The sequence below is a fragment of the Bidens hawaiensis genome, unplaced genomic scaffold (assembly GCF_021521415.1).
Source record: "Bidens hawaiensis isolate Kalapana, Puna unplaced genomic scaffold, B.hawaiensis_p1.1 tig00000055_1, whole genome shotgun sequence".
Taxonomy (NCBI): Eukaryota; Viridiplantae; Streptophyta; class Magnoliopsida; order Asterales; family Asteraceae; genus Bidens; species Bidens hawaiensis.
In genome coordinates this window covers 127,132-147,429 of record NW_027491016.1, presented here as the reverse complement: position 1 = coordinate 147,429, position 20,298 = coordinate 127,132, and the positions used below count along the sequence as shown (strand labels likewise).

Here is a 20,298-nt window from a genome sequence, read left to right as displayed (position 1 = left end):
ATAAACGAAACCCCTAAAATCCTATGTGTCACGATGTGGTCGCTCCCCTCTTTTATGGAAGCCACTAGATTGCTTGATTTTTAAGAGGTCTCTCATTGATTTAACCCAAATTCATGGGTATGGGTAGGGCTGTAAACAAACCGAACAAACACGAACAACGCAGTGTTCATGTTCGTTCGTTAAGAAAATAATATGTTCATGAACGGTTCACGAACACTTACCGAACGAGGTTTTATGTTCGTGTTCGTTCATTAAGGAAATTAATGTGTTCACGAACACAAGCAAACACAAATAAAATCGACAGAGCCTAGAGATTGAGACCGACGTATAGATTAAGACCGACGTATACATCAATGTGAATAATGAAAGCCTGTAAACGAATTGAATGAACACGAAGAAGGGCATGTTCATGCTCATTCATTTAACTTTAAAAGAACACAGACATTTAATGGAACAAATATTTATGTTCATGTTCGTTTATTTAAAAATGGACATTTGTGTTCGTTTGTTTAAAATACAAGCAAGCATAACTGAACAAAGATAAATGAACAAATGTAAATGAACACAAATATAAACGAACTTAAATGAAAACACTTAAATGAACACAAATTAACAATATAAAACTTTTAAGCAGATGACCTATCCAGATAATATTTAATTATTTTTTATTAATACATAAACAAACATAAATAAACAGACATAAACGAACGCTCATGAACATAAATGAACGAACGGAGCATGTGTTCATGTTCGTTCGTTTAATTAAATGAACACAATTTTTTTGTTCGTGTTCGTTCATTTATTAAATAAACGAACATAAACGAACTTCCCGCCGAACGGTTCACGATAGTTCACCGAACGTTCGGTTCATTTACAGGCCTAGGTATGGGGTCTTACCAAAACCAGATAACTATTAAACGAATTATAACATCTCATTAAATTAAAAATTAATCTTACCAATTATTTGATATGAAAATTCTATAAAACATGGATATACTAAAATTTAATATCCAATTTAAAAAGAAAAATATATTATTTATAATTAATAAACAATTTTATAGTAAAAAACATAAGCGGGTCATGGGTCACCAAATCCAGATAGCTTTTAAACGGGTTAAAAGGTATCATTTATTTATGAAATCCTTTCATCATCAAACCCTAAGTATATTATTAATTTTCTTACAATAAATAAATTAAAATCCAAAAAATAAATATTAAAAAACAAAAATGTAAAACAACCATTCTCTTAAGCCATCAGATTGCTTTATTTGTAAATGAAGGTTTCTCACGCATTTGACCCGAATTCACATGTAAAGGTCTCACCAAACCCAGATAGCTCTTAAACGGGTTATAACATCTCATTATTTTAAAAATTAATCTCACCAAATATTTGGATATGAAAATCCTATAAAATAGGGATATACTAAAAATTAATATCCTATTTTATTTAAAAATATATATTATTTACAATTAAGAAACAATTTTATAATAAAGAAAATAAACAGGTAATGGGTATCACCAAACCCAAATAGCTTTTAAGCTGGATTGTAACATATCATTTATTTGTGAAATCATTTTATCATCAAACCTCAAGTATATTAACTATTAACTTTTTTACAATAAATAAAATTAAAATCCAAATATACATATATAAATATTAAAAACGAATAATGTATAACAACCCACGTAATACGGGGGATAAAATCTAGTATTCGTATATGTTTAATTCAAATTCTCATATTTCAATATTTCATATGTCTCTAGTTTAAACTAAGATAGAATTACAAATTTTGTCTTTTAAAATAAGACGAATTACGGTTCGTGTCCTTTTCTAAGTTTCCTTGCAGGCGGTGTACTTTAAACTTTTTTTTCTTACAAGTTATGTCCTTTACGCTAACTGGGTTAGAAAAACTCTGTTAAATCCCATCACGTGAGAAGCATGTGAGGGTAGTTTTGTCTTTTTGCCTACCCTGCAACTTCTTCTTCTTCTTATGCTGCTGTTTCTGTATCTATTAACACACACACTTTGGATTCATCAATTAACAATCTAGGGTTTCACCAATGGATCCCACCATCCCAATTTCATCACCATACCTCCCACTCTTCTTCTCCATCTTCTTAACCATCTACTTGAGTTCTAGGGTTTATGCAATTTGAGGTTTTCAAATTTTAATAGGGTCTGACAATAATAAAGCGATGATAGACAACAAAGAAAAGAATGACGATACCTTAAAAAGAAGTAAACCACCGCCGGAAACCCCACCCCTTCCGAGTGTCTAGCACCACCAGGATCAACGATCGGTAAAGGCACCACACTACCGGACCTCCGGTGGTACAAAACACCGCCGTCATCACACCACCGCCGCCTAGGGTTTCCAAAATAGAACCCGGCAACAGGAGGTGGACGAACGGTTGAGGTGATGGAACCCGACCGCGATGAAGGATCGTCACCTAACCGACAAACGATGGTGGTTGGAGGCGGTGGCCGCTTAAACCACCCGACATTGTGGCGGCGGTCTCGCAGTGGTTTAAGCGCTTCCTTTAATCGTGCCCTATAGATCAGGTTAGGGGTTTCGAACTACAAAGTATGTTCTGATTCATCAATTGAATGTTCATAATGTACAGATTGTTGAAAGTTTTTTTCAAGTAATCATAATTTTTCGGAGATGGAGCGGTGGCTGGTGGCGGAGCTATGGTGGCGGTGGTGATGGTGTTTGAGGAGTGGTTATGGTGATGGTGTGGTAGAACATAGAGAGAGAAGTGAGATGAGGCAGTGTTAATAGATACAGAAACAACAGAAGAAGAAGAAGTTGCAGGGTAGGCAAAAAGACAAAACTACCCTCACATGCTTCTCACGTGATTTGATTTAACAGAGTTTTTCTAACCTAGTTAGCGTAAAGGACATAACTTGTAGGAAAAAAAAGTTTAAAGTACACCGTCTGCAAGGAAACTTAGAAAATGACACGAACCGTAATTCGTCTTATTTTAAAGGACAAAATTTGTAATTCTGTCTTAAACTAATGCATTTAGTTTATGGCTATTTTTAACCTAAATTAATTTATATCAAGATTAAATTTGGTTTTACTTTATTCGTTTTCTATCTTTAACTCTGTGAGAATTGCAGTTTTGATCATCTATGTAATCAACAAAAATAAGTAGAGAATTCTCAGGTTAGGTTGATCAGGTTAGCTACATTAATTTCTGGTACATCAAATTTTGATATGTTATTCAATATTAATTTTGGTTTTTAAGTATGCTATAACCAACCTGATGGCCCTTTGGTGGCTAATGAGGTTATTGCTTGGGCTAAGAAGAGGGAGAGAAGAATTTTTATCCGAGAGATTAACTTCGATAAAGCCTTTGATAATGTGAATTGGGAGTTCTTGTTGTCGGTTCTTTCTCAGATGGGTTTTCCTTCGGTCTGGTGCGATTGGATTAGTGGTATCTTGTTGGCGAGCAGATCGTCTGTTCTTGTTAATGGATCTCCTACATTCGAATTTGGATGTCATAAAGGCATTCGTCAAGGTGACCCGCTATCGCCTTTTCTTTTTATTATTCTGATGGAGGCTTTTTCAGGTATGTTGAAACAAGCCTGTGATATAGGTGCGTTTCATGGTATTACTCTTCCTAATGAAGGTCCTACTTTATCCCATCTTTTTTATGCGGATGATGCTATGATTATGGGAGAGTGGTCTTCTTTTAATTTTGATAACTTGAAACGTATTCTTCGCATATTTTACTTGTGTTCGGGGCTAAAGATTAATCTCCATAAATCAGTGTTATTTGGAGTAGGTGTAGAAGATGGTGAGATCGATATCCAAGCTGGTTTCATGGGTTGTAAGCCGGGTAGAATCCCGTTTTCTTATCTAGGGATTATGGTTGGCGCTAACATGAATAGGGTGGTTAATTGGGAACCGGTTGTGTCCAAGTTCAAGAAGAGGCTATCTAAATGGAAAGTTAATTCGTTATCTATTGCCGGTCGGTTAACCCTTATTAAATCGGTGCTGGATAGTCTTCCCACTTATTATTTTTCGCTTTTTAAGGCACCCAAGAAGGTTACCAATGATTTAGAAGCTTTGATGAGAAGGTTCTTATGGGGTGGTTCGGATGAAGTGAGGAAGATGTCATGGGTGGCTTGGGAGGTAGTCACCAAACCTATAAAAGAAGGGGGTTTAGGTATCGCTCGTTTAGAGGTTAATAATCAAGCGCTGATTACTAAATGGCTTGGGAGATTTCTAAATGATCATCACGCGATGTGGAGAAGAGTAGTGTTGTCTATTCACGGGTCCTCGCGCTGTTGGGGGCTTGCTCCGGTTAATAATGGAGTTCCCGGGGTTTGGAAGAATTGTGTTATGTTTTGGAACAAATTTAAGGTTGATGGTGTGGGTTTTAATAGAGTGATCCGGGCCATAGTTGGGAATGGTCGCCAAGTTCGGTTTTGGACGGATTTGTGGTTGGGTTCGGCGCCGATTATGGACAAGTATCCGTCCTTATATGCGGTAGAAAAACATAAAAATGTCTTGTTAGCAGATCGGTTGGTGGTCACTGGATCTTCTCGTCGCATTGTGTGGGATTCTCTTAGAGCTCCTTGCTCCCAACAGGATGTGATCGAGAAGTAGGAGTTGGAAGATCTCCTTCAAGGGGTGGTGATGGTTGACCGTGAAGATTCATGGTCTTGGGCGGTTGGTAGCTGCAAAGAGTTCGAGGTTTCGGCGATTAAAAGATGGATGGTGCGGTCCGTTGTGGATGCTGGGAGTTCCAGTTTCCAATGGAGCGATTGGGTCCCGAAAAAATGTAATATTTTTATGTGGAGGGCCGTTCTGGATAGTCTTCCAACCAAGCAGGCTTTAGCTAGACGTCATTTGCATTGTGATGATCATAGTTGCGCTTTATGTGAGAGTAACGAGGAATCGCTCGAGCACTTGTTAACCGGGTGTTTCATTTCTATGGCCGTTTGGAATGCGATTGGTTCATGGTGCAACATCCCTAGATCTTTTGTTTTTCATGTCAATGATTTGGTGGAAGTGCATAAGGTTTGTGGTGCGACGGGGAATAAGAGATTGATTATTCATGGAATTGTCATCATTACTTGTTGGAGGATTTGGCGGGCTAGGAATGAAAAGATTTTTTCGGGCAAGAACACTAAGGTGGCAGAAATGGTTGCGGATATAAAATCTTTGGGTTTTCTTTGGTACAAAAATAGATCTAAGATAGGGGTAGTGGATTGGAAAAGTTGGTGTTTATTTGATGTAACGTGATTGTTGGTTTTGGTTTTTGGATTTCAGCGTCTTTCTCCGTCTTGGTGAGAGTCGTTGATTGTGTTTGTTTTTAATGAAAGTCAATTTTCAAAAAAAAAAAAGTATGCTATAAACTTTAGACGAATCCAAGTATTAATGGTTCTAACAATTTTTTATATAATTAATTTCATGTTCCTTTTTTATTAATGGCAATCAATTTAATGTTCTAACAATGAATTTTAATGTGATCAATTCAAGCATTAATGGTTTTGATAATGAAAATTAATCGATATTAAAACTTTGATAATATTTTTGGTTATAAGTTTAGTTCAAAATGTAAATGGGTAAATTGCAGTATTCGTCCTTATGTTTTATTAAAAACTAGTTCTTCTACCTGGCGCGTTGCGTCGGGACAGCTGACAAAACTCTAACGTTGGTAAAACTCGAGTGTTACGATGATGAGTCGACACGAATTCAGTTAGTATCAGTTATGTTCTTAGGGTATAGACATAGTTGGTAAAGTTTGAGCGTTAAAGTCCAAAAAATTAATTCGCCAATTAACTTATAAAAATATTAACATATAAAAAAACAAAATATTTAAAACGTTATTAATTTGGTCGGCAAACCGGGGCGGTGGAAAACACAAGCGTTGTCGGTCTCAGTCATTGTGGCGGTAATTCGACACGATTTCGGTCGGTTTTGATTACGCTCGTTACAGTATTGGAGCTAAAAATGAAAAAAATAATAATAAATATGAAGGTGAACTGATGGCCAGGGGGCGTCGGATGATAAACTTGCACATTGGTAAACCCGAACGTTGTCAGTCACAGACGTTGAAGAGGCGAGTCTACTCGAATGCGGTCGGTTTCCACTAGCTTCATTATGGTACCGGAACTAAAACAACAAAACTGACATTTAGTCGGTTTCCATTACGTTCGTTATGATAATTAAAATAAATAAAACAAAATAAAAATTACGAACTAATACGGTGCCGCCAAGTGGCCCAATAGGGCACTTGTGACACCAAAGTTCTATTTTATATATATTAGTAATAGTAATTAGTAATTGCTATTTAAGTTCTGTGGTTTAAAGTTTACAATTTTAGTCTTTGATCCTTCAAACTATTGGACCGAAATCCCAATTTACTCTTCTTTAATGATAGATCAATTTTAAAATTTAAATTTTGATATTGAGGGTTAACATTGAGTCCTCCATTATACACTTTGACAATATAGCATTGGTTAAAGAATTTTGATTAGTTCTTTTAAATAAATTGTGAGAAATATATTTTTGATGAGTTAAATATAAAATTTAAATTTAAAACGATGGGTAAATATGAAATTTTAAATTTTTATATAAACTTAAGGGTATAGAATGATCATTTATTTAATTGTTTTTAGTAAAATGGATAAAATTTTAACTTTTTTAAAAAAAAAAACGTATATGAAATTTTAAGTTTGAGTTAGGTATATATAATCTTGCATAAGTGTGCAGTGGTGTATATGAACTTATCTTACTTTCAAGCACTTGTATGTCTTTCATAGTTTTGTGACTAAACTCACATGCTTTAAACAAAAGTAATGCCTATAATATATATGTTTTTTTTTATTTCAACAATTTCGTAAGTATAGTTGCTTAAACTAAATTCAATAATATGTGCAATGGAGGCAGCTAGAATTCGAGGAGAAGCAACATAAGGCAACGACGATGGTAGAGGCGTGGTCAACATGGTAACGCTGATGGTAGTGGTGAGATGACGACATCAATTGTAGCGGTAGTGGTTATGGGAGAGACAATGGTGACCGGTTGGTGGTAAATTAGAAAATTTTTTATAATACGTATACGTATACATATTTAATATGATATTTTTTAAGCATGTCATCTTACTCAACTTTTGAGAATCTAATGGTATGATCACGTGTTAAAAACATTCGGCTCAAACCACCAAACTTGAACCGGGTTTGGCCGATCAAAAGCCAACTTGACTGGGTTGGTTAAGTTTCTTCAAAAACCCGGTTATATACATTGGTTTGTATATATACGTAACAGTGATAATTGGAAATGATTAGCCAACGATTTGGTTCTCTGAATTTTTTTTTAATAAAATTGATCCCTTTTTATTAGACCATGTAAATATTAGCCCAATGTATTTATGTCTTGTTTTTTTTTTATTTAGTGTGAGCCCAAATGTGTGGCCCATCTTTGTATATTCTCCCCATATAATCGGATCATTGGATTAACGAGATTACTAAGATATGAAAAATATTTAATCATAAAAGTTTTTAATTAACCAAAGATGTTATTATTGAATTTTCAATTATAGCGAAATCCGTAAACTAAACACGCCGTGTACTTTGCCTAAAAGAATTGCATGAAAGGTCTAGTGTTGGGAATTCCCGAGTCGGCCTGTGGCTTGGTGCGTGGGGATGGCTAGAATATTAACTTGGCGCACAAGTTAATGATTAAATAGTATTAATCAATTTATGGATTATTATCTAGTTTCCTATTTGATACATGTTAGGAAGATAATATTATGGAGTTGATTAATTAGAATCCCGATTATAGTATAACCTGTTAGCTTAGCTATAAATATCGTGTTTAGGGTATGAGACAATTTGTATCAAGTTTTTTAGTCAGATTTCTTGATCAGTAAAGTTTGGGTGCTAGCAAAATATTTCGTTCGTTCTTCTTTGTTTGTTCCTATCCATTGCATCTCCGATTGCCAGATTTAGTTCTCTAAAACTTTAAGAAGCTGTTTCAATCTTGAAAACTGTTCTTGTTTATAAATTATAACATTGACAATGCTATTACTATTCTTTGGTTCAAATCCAAATTGTTATATACCGCATATTGATTAATGTTAAAAAAATTAGACTTCAATATAAGATTTGGTATCGTTTTGTTACCAAAGTTGACGCGACTATCTTCAGTGTGACAATGTAATCAAGTCCAATACAAATTTACCCAACACGCGTTCCAAATTAATTTACCACAAGCAATTCTTTTCATCGAGTTATAATGGTCTATTATGAGAAATGAACATATGTTTTAATGCTTTTTATTATAAGATGGTTGAATTGATCTTGTACAAATTTTCTAGTAATTATATCTACTATAAAAAATATGCTTCTACAATAATTGCAATTGCATGAGGTATTAATTGAAGTCGAAAGACTACGGGCTTGAGTTTTTAAAGAACTAGACATGGGCCTTGGGTTTGTAGCAGACGAGCTAGTCTTGTACGGGGGTTGTTTTATATTATTCATTTATAATATTTATATATTTTTTTGAGTTTTAATTTTATTTATTGTAAGAAAGTTAATAACATACTTAAGGTTTAATGATAAAAGTGTTTAACAAATAAATGAGATGTTATAACCCGGTTTAAAAGCTATATGGGTTTGGTGATACCCATGAACCATTTTTTTTACTATAAAATTGTTTATTAACTACGAATAATATATTTTTTTAAAAACTCGAATATTATTTTTTAGCATATCCCTATTTTATATGATTTTCATATCCAAATATTTGGTGAGATTAATTTTTAATTTAATAAGATGTTATAACTCGTTTAAGGGCTATCTGGGTTTGGTGAGACCCATACCCATGAATTCAGGTCAAATGTGTGAGAAGCCTCCATTTACAAATAAAGCAATCTGATGACAAAGCCAACGAATCCGTTGGTGGTCTTGAAGTGGTTGACAAGGCCAACAACTACATGGCTGTCAAACTTAATAAACAACTTGCAATATGGACATGCCACAAAGACCATCTGTGTAATTAACTCTTATTATTTATATATTCTTCTAACTTATTTATCAACTAACATTCGTATACCAATTTATCGATGAATTTAATGGGTGGAAATCCACAAATAAGATGAATACGCCTGACCTACATGGATCAGGCGTGTCAATTTTTGGACTCGTTGAACTCATCCATGCGTCTACTTACAACATTATTATCTGCCTTCTCAATATCTTTCTGTGACTGATAGAATATTTATGCAACTACGAATTGACCATCTTCAACGGTTCCTAGATGATACTGATGCATGACCCAGTTCAACTTATAAGGTTTTGAACCCCCAGTACCAACCCCATAAAGGACCATTATCTTCTTGCAACCGATTTGGTAATCATATTTAATACTAAACTTGCATAAAAAACAAAACTTTTTGTAACACTAAATATGTATAAAAATCTTAAACAGGTAAACCCAACCGGACCTGCAGCAAACAAAGTACCACTGACCCGAACCAGTTTTGACTTTTGACCCGTTACCCAACCCGTTCAACCCACCCATATTTCCACCCCCTACATCACAATTACTCTGCTCACCAGGAAGATTTTCAGGGTGTTTGTAGCATATTCCTTCATCTTTATCAAGTGTAGGAATAAATTCATCAATGAACTGATGCGGCATTTCATTCCCGACACCAGATTTGGCTGCTAAATGTTGTAAAAGCTCAGCGCATCAGTCGGTTCAAATTTCGCACCCATTGGAAGCCCAGGCCACTCAACCACCACCTGTCATATAAAATGCATAGTTACATACAAGACATGAACTTTGTATTTATATTTTATAAAATCAAACGTATGCAACTGCAACTGATTACTAAAAAGATGGAAGCTTTCTTACATCACTATTATCGATCTTGTAATGGCATTTGGGGCACTCTTTATTTGCACAGCAGTCTTTGACTCGTTGCTAAAGTTCTACCATTATCAATACAGCTTCTACAATATTCAAAATATAGATGATTATATATGAATGATGCTAGCTAAAGCTTAAACATATCACCAAATGAATTATATAATAATAATTGGCATGATGATTTGGTGCTCAATACTCACTAAAGAGTAAAAATAATCAGAAGGCAAGTTTGATGTTGCATGCTTAGTTCAGTAAACCATTTGACTATTAGTCAATACCTCAAATGCCTCTTAACATATACTAGGGATGTGCATGAAGCCGTTAAAGCCAAACCAAAATAACCGAACCAAAAAAAAAAAACTAACGGTTTCGTTTTAGGTTTTCGTGAAAACCAGACTTTCAGTTCGGTTTCGCTTTAGCATGTAACTAAGGGGGTGTTTGGGATTCCTTTTTAAAACTCATTATAACTTTTCAATAAGTTAATAAGTTACAAAAGTGTAACTTATTAACTTTCCTCCCTCACACCAAAAGCAATCCCAAACACCTTATTACTTTTCAAAAAGTTAATAAATTATAAGTTGGTGAAAATAAGCAATCCCAAACACCCCCTAAGACCGAAAAAGCAGAGCCAAACTTATAGTTTTTTATTTATTATTTTAAATTTTAAGTAATTTATAACAGTTAGGGGTTGCAACTTGCAAAAAGCCGACCTGCTCGTGAGCTACTCAAGCTTGGAATGATAAAAGGCTCGAAACAAGCCCGTTTAGGCTCATCGAGCCTTGTGTGTTATTATGTTTAGCATCTTTTGGATTCTATATATTAATTTCACACTCCACGGCTGAGCCGGAACTGAGCTTTGGCTTGTGTAAGGTACTACACTAGCTCGAGCCGAGCTTGATAAATATATAGTTTAATTTTAACCCAAATATTATAGGCCAAATGTATAATAATAATAATAATAATAATAATAATAATAATAATAATAATAATAATAATAATAATAATCAATTAATTATTAACTAACAAATAGTTTTATCCCAAATTCATCACCTTTTTCTCAACCTTTTTCTTTAAACCCAAAACTTTCAATCCCAAACGACAAAAACCAAAACCGAACAGTTTTCAAAAACTCTAAAACAACATTTCGGTTTTTGTTCAGTTTTAGCCCAAAATTGAAACCGAACTGACACATACACACCCCTAACATATAAAGAATTAGTTATTATTATTATTATTATATATTATATTTTTATACAAAAAAATTATTATTATAATTTTTAAAATATAAAATAATTATTAAAAAATTAGATTAATAATAGGTTCATTTAGACTAGCGAACCAGCTCGAATAATAGTAAATTCAGTAGCAGTTATTGATATTACAGTCATTACAACATTTGAGGTGTAACAAATAATAGCAAGTTCAGTAACAGTTGTTGTTAATAAGGTCCTAAGACGTAAAGATGGTAAAAGAAATAGGCATATTGGATGGAGTTGTTGCTGCTGACTCACCTATGGCGTTGCTATTTGCTAGTGGCTACTACTCAACTACTTAACTAATGACTAAACACATAATCAAATTGTTACACCAAACAGGTTAAGAAGTATAATTGGCGGACTTACAACTATTTTATATGCACAATGCCATCAAAATTGCAAGCACATATCTTTCATAATGGCAAAGCAAGATGCCAAATAATTTGAGTTCACATACTGGGATATCACAAATTTAAATTACATTCAAAACATATAATCGAAGGTAAACATGTAGCTGCAGCCCACCAACCCGATACGATTGTCATCCCTACATGAATGATGAATTAAGAGTGCTAACAAGCTTGAGCTAAATTACCTCTTTACCCCATTCGGTTTTTTGTCTTCATAACCACAACTATAACATGGATAGCCTCTTCCAAAAGGGTAGCAGAATTTGTGGTGAGTGGAATACCTCCCATCTCTACAAAAGTAGCAGAAATGAAAACCAAAGATTGACCGAATCGTTTTTCTAAGCTCCTTTGTGACATGAGTAATGACTTTTTCTCATCATACATATCCTGCGGAACAAGAATCCAGTCAGCACCACATAAATTCACCAAACAATATAAAGAAACTATTTAATATGATTTACCCAACAACGCATTCATAGCACCGGCTTTCTTCTGGTGTTGGAACCGAAGACGTTTCTCACGAGAAACATAAACTAGAGGTGGTAGCTCACTGCCATCTGTATCAAGGCCTCCACTGTGTCTTAAGAACACCACGAACATGCTAGACCTAAACTAAAAGCGAAATTGTATACCTTCATTGCTCTACGTTCCTTGACAAAAGAAGGTTGAATTTTGTCTTTCAAGTAATCAATCTTTTGAGCAAAATAGAACTCGGGTGCTCTGGGTTCAACGCTATGTTTCTTGCAGAATGGGACCCACTTCTTTGCAAACTCTGCGGTCTCAGAGAGGGACTCAAATGTGAGCATAGCGGAAACATCATCAGACACATAGCAGGAGACTTTGTCAACAGGGTAATCCACTGCTAGAATTGATAAAACTGTGTATGTTGTGATGAGTGGAGAGGTTCTTTTAGCAGATCCACTGTACTCACAAAAACATCAATAGGTGCAAACCGCAACGGTTCTCCTTCTCTGTCATATCTGAAGATACACACCGGTTTCTTTAGCATTCATTTCAATATACATATACACACACCATAGTTATCAAAGGCGCTAGGCGCACTCAAGGCACTTAGACCTGGGGCCTAGGCGCAAGGCGCAAAAAAGACGAGGGCCTAAGACAAAAAAAGCGTACTTAAATGAAAAAATAAAATAAAATAAAGTATGCATTGAAAAAAATTATAAATATATCTTCTAAGTATGTAAAATTAATATTAATATAGTTAGATATTAAATCACCTACCTCGTTTCAAAATAAAATTAAATCTTTTAAGATAATCTGTGTAAAAAGAAATAGTACATATAATTGTGTGCTTGCAATAATAGTTAAAAATATTTTGAAAGAATAATGAATTTTGTTAACTACTGAAACAGTTTTTTCTGCAGATTTTCTGCAATACACTATTAAGGGTAAGCTTTTAAGCCAAAGTTCTGTTTTTCGTTCTCATCTTCTTCTTTCTCGTCTCTTCAACTTCTACTCTCCGGTGATGCAACCACAGATCTGTCCCAGACAAAATTTGGCAGTAATATGAACTGGCAGAAATCTGGCCGGAAAAGTCACCGGAAAGTCATTTTTGGCCGGTAAACTTACCAGAAGAGTGCATTTGATGGTGCAAGGACGTATGGTTCCGCCTCGCCTGAAAATTGCCCCCAGGCGCACCAGGAGAGCGCTTTCGATAACTATGAAACAGACATGTAGAAAGAGGAGGCATTCATTTCAATATATAGGTATACATTTGACGCATAAAATAGATATTGGCTAAAAAGGATATGTGTGCTCAAAGTGTAGAAAAAAGCTTTGTAATTGTATTTAAAACTTAAAAGAGCACATTAAATGCAACAATAATAATAATAATAATAATAATAATAAATAAAAGAATGCTAAAATTAGGCAAAACAAGCGTTGAAAATTATCTTTTCTTGGCAGTGAAATTCATATATATATGTACCTCAATGCAAGTCTGTCAAGGTAGGTCTCACGATCAACAGGAAACCATTTTGGGATTTGATCAAGAAGCCATGATAATGCAAACCAGACCTCACAGATAACAGACGCCAACCACAAGGGATAAGCATCATTCACTGGATGACTGCAATGGTATTACAAGAAGAAACCCACAATAATCAACCGAATTATTAATACAACACGATATGGAGTCAGATGAGTGGATGAAATAGGCACCACTCTGCTCATTGGTTGTCGCGCATCGTCAGCCCTGTCACACAAAACATTAACTTTAATAATAGAGCATTTTCGTGTTTGTTCCTTAAAGTTGAACCGATCAAAAGATCAAACACGAACAAATAAACAAGCTTTATTCCTTAAGAAAATAAACGTGTTTGTGTTCGTTCGCTACAAGTATAAATGAACATTTCACAAACATAAATGAATGGATATAACTGAGCTAAAACCAGTTAAAACTAAATGTGAGCAACAAAGTGTTGAGCCTAAAAAACTATTAAATTAACATTACATTGTAATGGGCCTAAAAAATATATATGAATGTATTGACGAACGTAAATGAAGGAATGTAAAGTGATAAACATGAATGAATGCAAACAAATTAACATAAACAAATTTTAATGAACGAGTGTAAATTAACATTCACAAACATAACTAAATTACTAAAATGAACAAAAACTTTTGTTCATGTTTGTTCATTTATTAAATAAACAGCCATAAACGAATCACTGAACGATCAGTTCGTTTAAATGCCTATATGATAATACTGAAACTGAAAGATCCTTACATTTGCAAGTCTTCTCCATTAGATCCAGTTCGTTCAATCTCATCGCCTCCTTTTCCATCACCACCGTATCTGTTTTGTCATTTGCATAATATTTTTCTCCTGTTTATGTTTCCACCCTTCCACCCTTTCCTTCCAGTCAACATTACCAAGCCCGTAAGCATTCAAATCTTTTGCCGGGTCAACGATTCTTACAGGAACTACAAGAAAATATAACATAAAATATTAACTCATATTCATACAAACACATGAATTAAAATTTAAATCTAATACTACTTAAAGCTACTACTACGGGTACGCAATTCGCTCAAGGTGACGAATTCGGTACGGAGGGGGATAGGTTCATTTCGGTACGAACCGGTACCGTGTACCATAGAATCCGGTTCGGTGCACCCAATTTAAAATAAAAATTACCAAAATACATAATTACCAAAACATTAATTTCATAACAGATAATCAAATGCCATATCCAAAACTAAAATTCCATAACATATTATTCAAAAGAGATTATCCATAATTCAATAACAGAGTATAAACTTATAATATTATGCATAATTCCATAATTAAATAATTCCCTTATTTATATAATATTTCTTTTCCATTTAAATAATTCCAATTTATATAATAATTACTAGGTTAGGTACCCGTGTAATACACAGGTTTTAACAGTGAACGATAAAAAAATTAAAAACTTCAAAAAAATACTTCTTATGTTGAAATAAAGACGTATAACAAAAGAAATCCTATTAAATTTTATTTTTTTGACATAAGATCGCCAGCTAGTTTGATTTATTACATAAAACACAGTATAAATGAATACAATAAATAATAAATAGGTTAAACTGGACAACCCTTAAACCCGTCGGGTTGACCCGAACACGAACTATTTAGCTAAAAGAAGTCGACCCAAAATTGATCCGATGCCTGTAGATTCGGATGAGAACTTTAAAGCACCCAAAAATTAGGAAAACGTATTGGAATAACATCAACAATTATCGGAGTTTATATTCAACAATTGATAATAGTAAAAAAAAAGGTACACTGGTTACCTTTACCTTAATCACAGGGGACACCTATTTGATATATCACACAATGATAATACTGATATCAAAGCAAAATAGTCATGCACTATCAATAAACAAACTAAAAGCCAAAAATGATAGTAACACAAATATTAAGAAATATTGTGTATGTTGGAGCACCCTCATTGACACTGTATTGGAATAGGTTTTTCCTAAGCTTATTTTGCAACAGCATTCATTAGCTCTGCAGAAAATCCAGCTTATGCAAATGTTTTTATTGGCCTTGAAACATCAAAGCCTAAAGGCAAATGTCTATAACCTTTTGACACTACACAAAATCTTGCATTGAATTTGTAATAAAACTAACATAAATGACCCATCAAAATAATTATAAGAACAAATGTAATTTTTGTTGCGTCGATTTATAGTTGACTCTTGCAGTCACAACAATTTAAACACATACATGTAAACCATGTTGAGACTTGAGAGTCAAATATGCATCCTTCTTTACATACAAGAAAAATAACACAAAGAAGGTTGCATATGTAACTTTTGTTCAGCATTAAGTTATCGTATAACATGCGAGGAAAGTAAACGGGATACTTTATGGGACCAGAGGGTATCTGCAAGTTTGGTTTAGTTCTGAGCTACACTTAACAAACATTTTGACTAATTAAATACAGCGAGGTCATGAGGATGAGCTGAACCAACATGCAAGCAGTCAAAAACAGAGGAAGGTAATAAAAGTTTTAAATAATTTAGTGCTATAACTCAGTAAGCTTTTATAAATATTATAGCACTTTTTTTATAATAAAGCATAGAGCAAGCAACACAACAGCACATCAAGTTTTTAAGCTTAGCCAAAAAAAAAAAAAAAAAGGAGTCATAAAAAATGTCGGCTTTGTCTAAAAGGCAAGTTCCACATCGTCTCTAATAGCGGTTCCTATATTTATAAAAATTAATATCAATATGTTAAAAAGATGATAACAAACAAACAAAAATTCCACTCATAGCGCAACCTATTTGTTTAAGGTAAATGAGCCAAGCAGTTTCAAGCTTGAGAGAATGCTTGTCGAGCTCTATTGTTAAAACTCGAGCTCAGGCCCGTTTAAGTTAAGAGATCACGAGCACGGCTCGTTTTAATCTCTATTTTAAACTCGAACTCGAGCCCCTTAACCTTACAAGAGCGAGACCTGGCTCGTTTCGAGCTCCATTTCTAAAGCACGAACTTGACCAGTGAGCAGATCTTCAAGCTCTTGCCCGGCTCGTTTATTACTTAATGATAATTAAATTATATACATTTATATATATATATATATACTTATTATAAGTTTATATAAAACATTTATTAATATAATTTTTAAAATATAAAATAATTATTAATTTCTACAAATATAGTTAATATATTAATAAATAATTATATTATTAATAGGCTCATTTAGACCAGCAAACCAGCTCGAATAATAGTGAGTTCAGTAGCAGTCGTTGATATTACAGTCATTACAACATTTGAAATGTAACTAATAATAGTAAGTTCAGTAGCAGTTGTTAATAAGGTCCTAAGACATAAAGATGGTAAAAGAAATAGGCATATTGGATGGAGCTGTTGCTGCTGATTCACCGATGGCATTGCTAGTGGCTACTACTCAACTACTTACACTGATGACTCTAAACACATAATCAGATTGTTACACCAAACAGGTTAAGTATAATTAGTGGACTTACAACTATTTTATATGCACAACGCCATTAAACTGCAAGCGCATATCTTTCATAATGGCAAAGCAAGACCAAATAACTTGAGTTCACATATTGGGATATCACAAATTTAAATTATATTCAAAATTAAACATATAATCAAAGGTAAACATGTAGCTGCCTCCCACCAACCCGATACTGTTAGGAACAAAGCGGCGCGCGGAAGCGAAACAGCACACACATGCACAACGATAAACACACATAAACGAAAATATAAACGACACAAGAATTTTACGTGGTTCGGTCCCAGTGGGGGACCTACGTCCACGGGCTGCAACCAGGTTATTTCATTAAGCTCAAGGCACACAAGATTACAATTACAACTAGGGTATTTATAGACTAAATCTAGGGTTCCTAACTTGTACTCCAAGTTAGGCCCAAACAAATAAGATGGGACCCATTAGGGCCGGCTAACCCTAATTAGGGCCGGCTGCCCTAATACCCTTTGTTCGAGTCTCCAACCCTAACAATCTCCCACTTGGAGGCTCGAGCAATCCTCAATCCACCATCCAAGCAAACCCTATACCTGTAACTCCAGTAATCTTAAAAACAGAAATCTTCCAAGCCTCCAGTTCCAAGAACAAGCTAAAACTTCACGGTCAGAAGTTCTCCAAGCCTCAAGCTCCCAAGAACAAGCTATGATTTCAAATAAAAGAAGTCCTCCAAGCCTCAGTTCCCATAAACAAGCTAAGACTTCAATCTAATCCTCCTAGTTGCAGCGGCCCGCTCCTCAATTACCTGAAGAGCCAGTTGAAGCTCCATTGAGCTCCAACCCAACAGTCATCAATGACCCAGCCATGGCAAAACCCGCCATTGACTCATCCTCAATCTCAACCGGCTCCCACTGATTCGAACTACCGGCTCCAGAGACTCCCAGAGAAAACACCACTCTCCAAAACCTGCAAGTACCCAGGAGAGATTTTCCCATTCGGAATTCCGGTATTCAAAACCCAACGGTGTTTTGAACTGTACCTAGAACACGGTTCGTGCTCCCACTGTTCCAAAACCCCTGACCTAGTTTAAACCTCCGAATGCACTCAGCTACATCCCGGTGGCTCCAGGATTCACACTTGCAAAATGAATCCACTTAGCTCTACCCGATGCAGCGAGCCAAGACTTTAATACTCGGAAGTTGGTTCCCTTCTTCCAGCGATACATAAACTTGTACCTTCCCAAAGTCTTCAATAAGATTCACCAATACTTCACTACAGTGGGTAACATGAAATGAAGTATACCAGAATCTCGAACCCAAGAGTCTCACTGCCTTCACTGAGTCCCAATGCATCAACCCAGACACATTCTCAGAAGCAGAATTCATTATCTTTTGACATTGACTCTAAAGAATGTCACGAACCTCCATGCAGCTCCACGAAGTCAACTATGCCCAGCTCCCACTGTCCCTGTTATCCCAACCCATTACCAAAACCAACATTCCATGAGATTATCCCCGATCGTACTTTTCCCGGTAAACGTGTTCACCCAGCACAAGATCCCGGATCCCCTCAAATGTCGAACTGCTGATCACCACCGAACAAGAAATAATTTCATAGTTCCAGACCAGCTAACCGGCAAACGGTTATAACTAACAGCAGTAGAGCTTTACCGAAAGCAAACGGTACCAAGGATTCCGCGATTGTACACCCGATCAGCTAATCCTAACCGAATAAACCTTTCAACCTGACTTCCCTTTTTTTTTCACTTATGTCGTCACCAGCACACCAGAATCAGAATACTTAAAACCCAAAGCATTCCAACCTGCTAGTTCCATTTTCACCTGTTTTATCCCACAGTACCACATCCAAGTTCCTTTGACAAAACCAACCAACCGAAATCCAAACCGGTCAAACCTTCGATCATACCCATCCCGTCTACAGCTATAACAATAGCAATCAGGAAACAAATCGAAACAGTGAACACATCAATGGTACGAGCCAGAACTTGACGGATGTTCTCTACCGAACATTGTCAACTGACTGATTTGCTCCTACAATAAACTTTGCAGACAAATCTAAACCCAAATATTGATTTTCACGTAACTCGGTTCTCAAACAGTTGATAATAAACAGTCAACAGAAACTAACTAAATCTCTAACCTTTATTCGACGAATCCAAGAGTTTTATAACCAAACCCTAATCGGCGGCTTCAAAGAGATTAACCTGGTACTATAAACAAAACCATTTATACCCGCGATGTCATAACCCGAAACACCTGACCCGACCTTCACCTGCAAAGCCCGAGTGAAACCTGCAACTCCAAGAAGTCCAAAACAGGAATTCTAATTGCAAAATCACCCGGAAAACCGTCCCAAACAGCCCTGAAAAAACAGCCCCGAACAGCCCTGTTAACCAGAAAAACGAAGATCTCTGACAATACTGTTCACCGCCGGAATCACTGTTCACGGCCGGAAACACTGTTCATGCCGGATACTGTTCACCGCGGCACTGTAGCGGCGGCACTGTAGCAGCCCTTCTCAAACCAGCCTCTTCTACCTTTTTTCTCGATCGATACCCGTGCAAAACTGTGTGTAAACAACGAGCCAAAGCTCTGATACCACTTGTTAGGAACAAAGCGGCGCGCGGAAGCGAAACAGCACACACATGCACAACGATAAACACACATAAACGAAAATATAAACGACACAAGAATTTTACGTGGTTCGGTCCCAGTGGGGGACCTACGTCCACGGGCTGCAACCAGGTTATTTCATTAAGCTCAAGGCACACAAGATTACAATTACAACTAGGGTATTTATAGACTAAATCTAGGGTTCCTAACTTGTACTCCAAGTTAGGCCCAAACAAATAAGATGGGACCCATTAGGGCCGGCTAACCCTAATTAGGGCCGGCTGCCCTAATACCCTTTGTTCGAGTCTCCAACCCTAACAGATACGATTGTCATCCCTACATGAATGATGAATTAAGAGTGCTAACAAGCTTGAGCTATATTACCTCCTTACCCCATTCGGTTTTGTCTTCATAACCACAACTAATAACATGGATAGCCTCTTCCAAAAGGGTAGCAGAATTTGTGGTGGGCGGAATACCTCCCATCTCCACAAAACTAGCAGAAATGAAAACCAAAGTAATGACTTTTGATCATTATACTTATTACTATTTCTCCATTTCTTCCGTGAGCCGCAACACGGCTTCACAATAATATTTGGTTCTAAATCAGCCTCGGTCAACACTGGATCATATCCATAAGGAGA

The 20,298-nt window shown here is 35.6% G+C and overlaps 1 pseudogene across 1 annotated transcript; it reads right to left on the bottom strand.

Annotated features, from left to right (window-relative positions):
* Positions 1-12,009: 12,009 nt before the first annotated feature.
* Positions 12,010-14,504, bottom strand: LOC143618828 (cellulose synthase A catalytic subunit 1 [UDP-forming] pseudogene; annotated as a pseudogene). The gene is made up of 3 exons (XR_013151091.1): positions 14,312-14,504; positions 13,511-13,777; positions 12,010-12,542 (listed from the first exon to the last, which is right to left on the bottom strand). The product of XR_013151091.1 is annotated as a cellulose synthase A catalytic subunit 1 [UDP-forming] pseudogene (transcript).
* Positions 14,505-20,298: the final 5,794 nt, after the last annotated feature.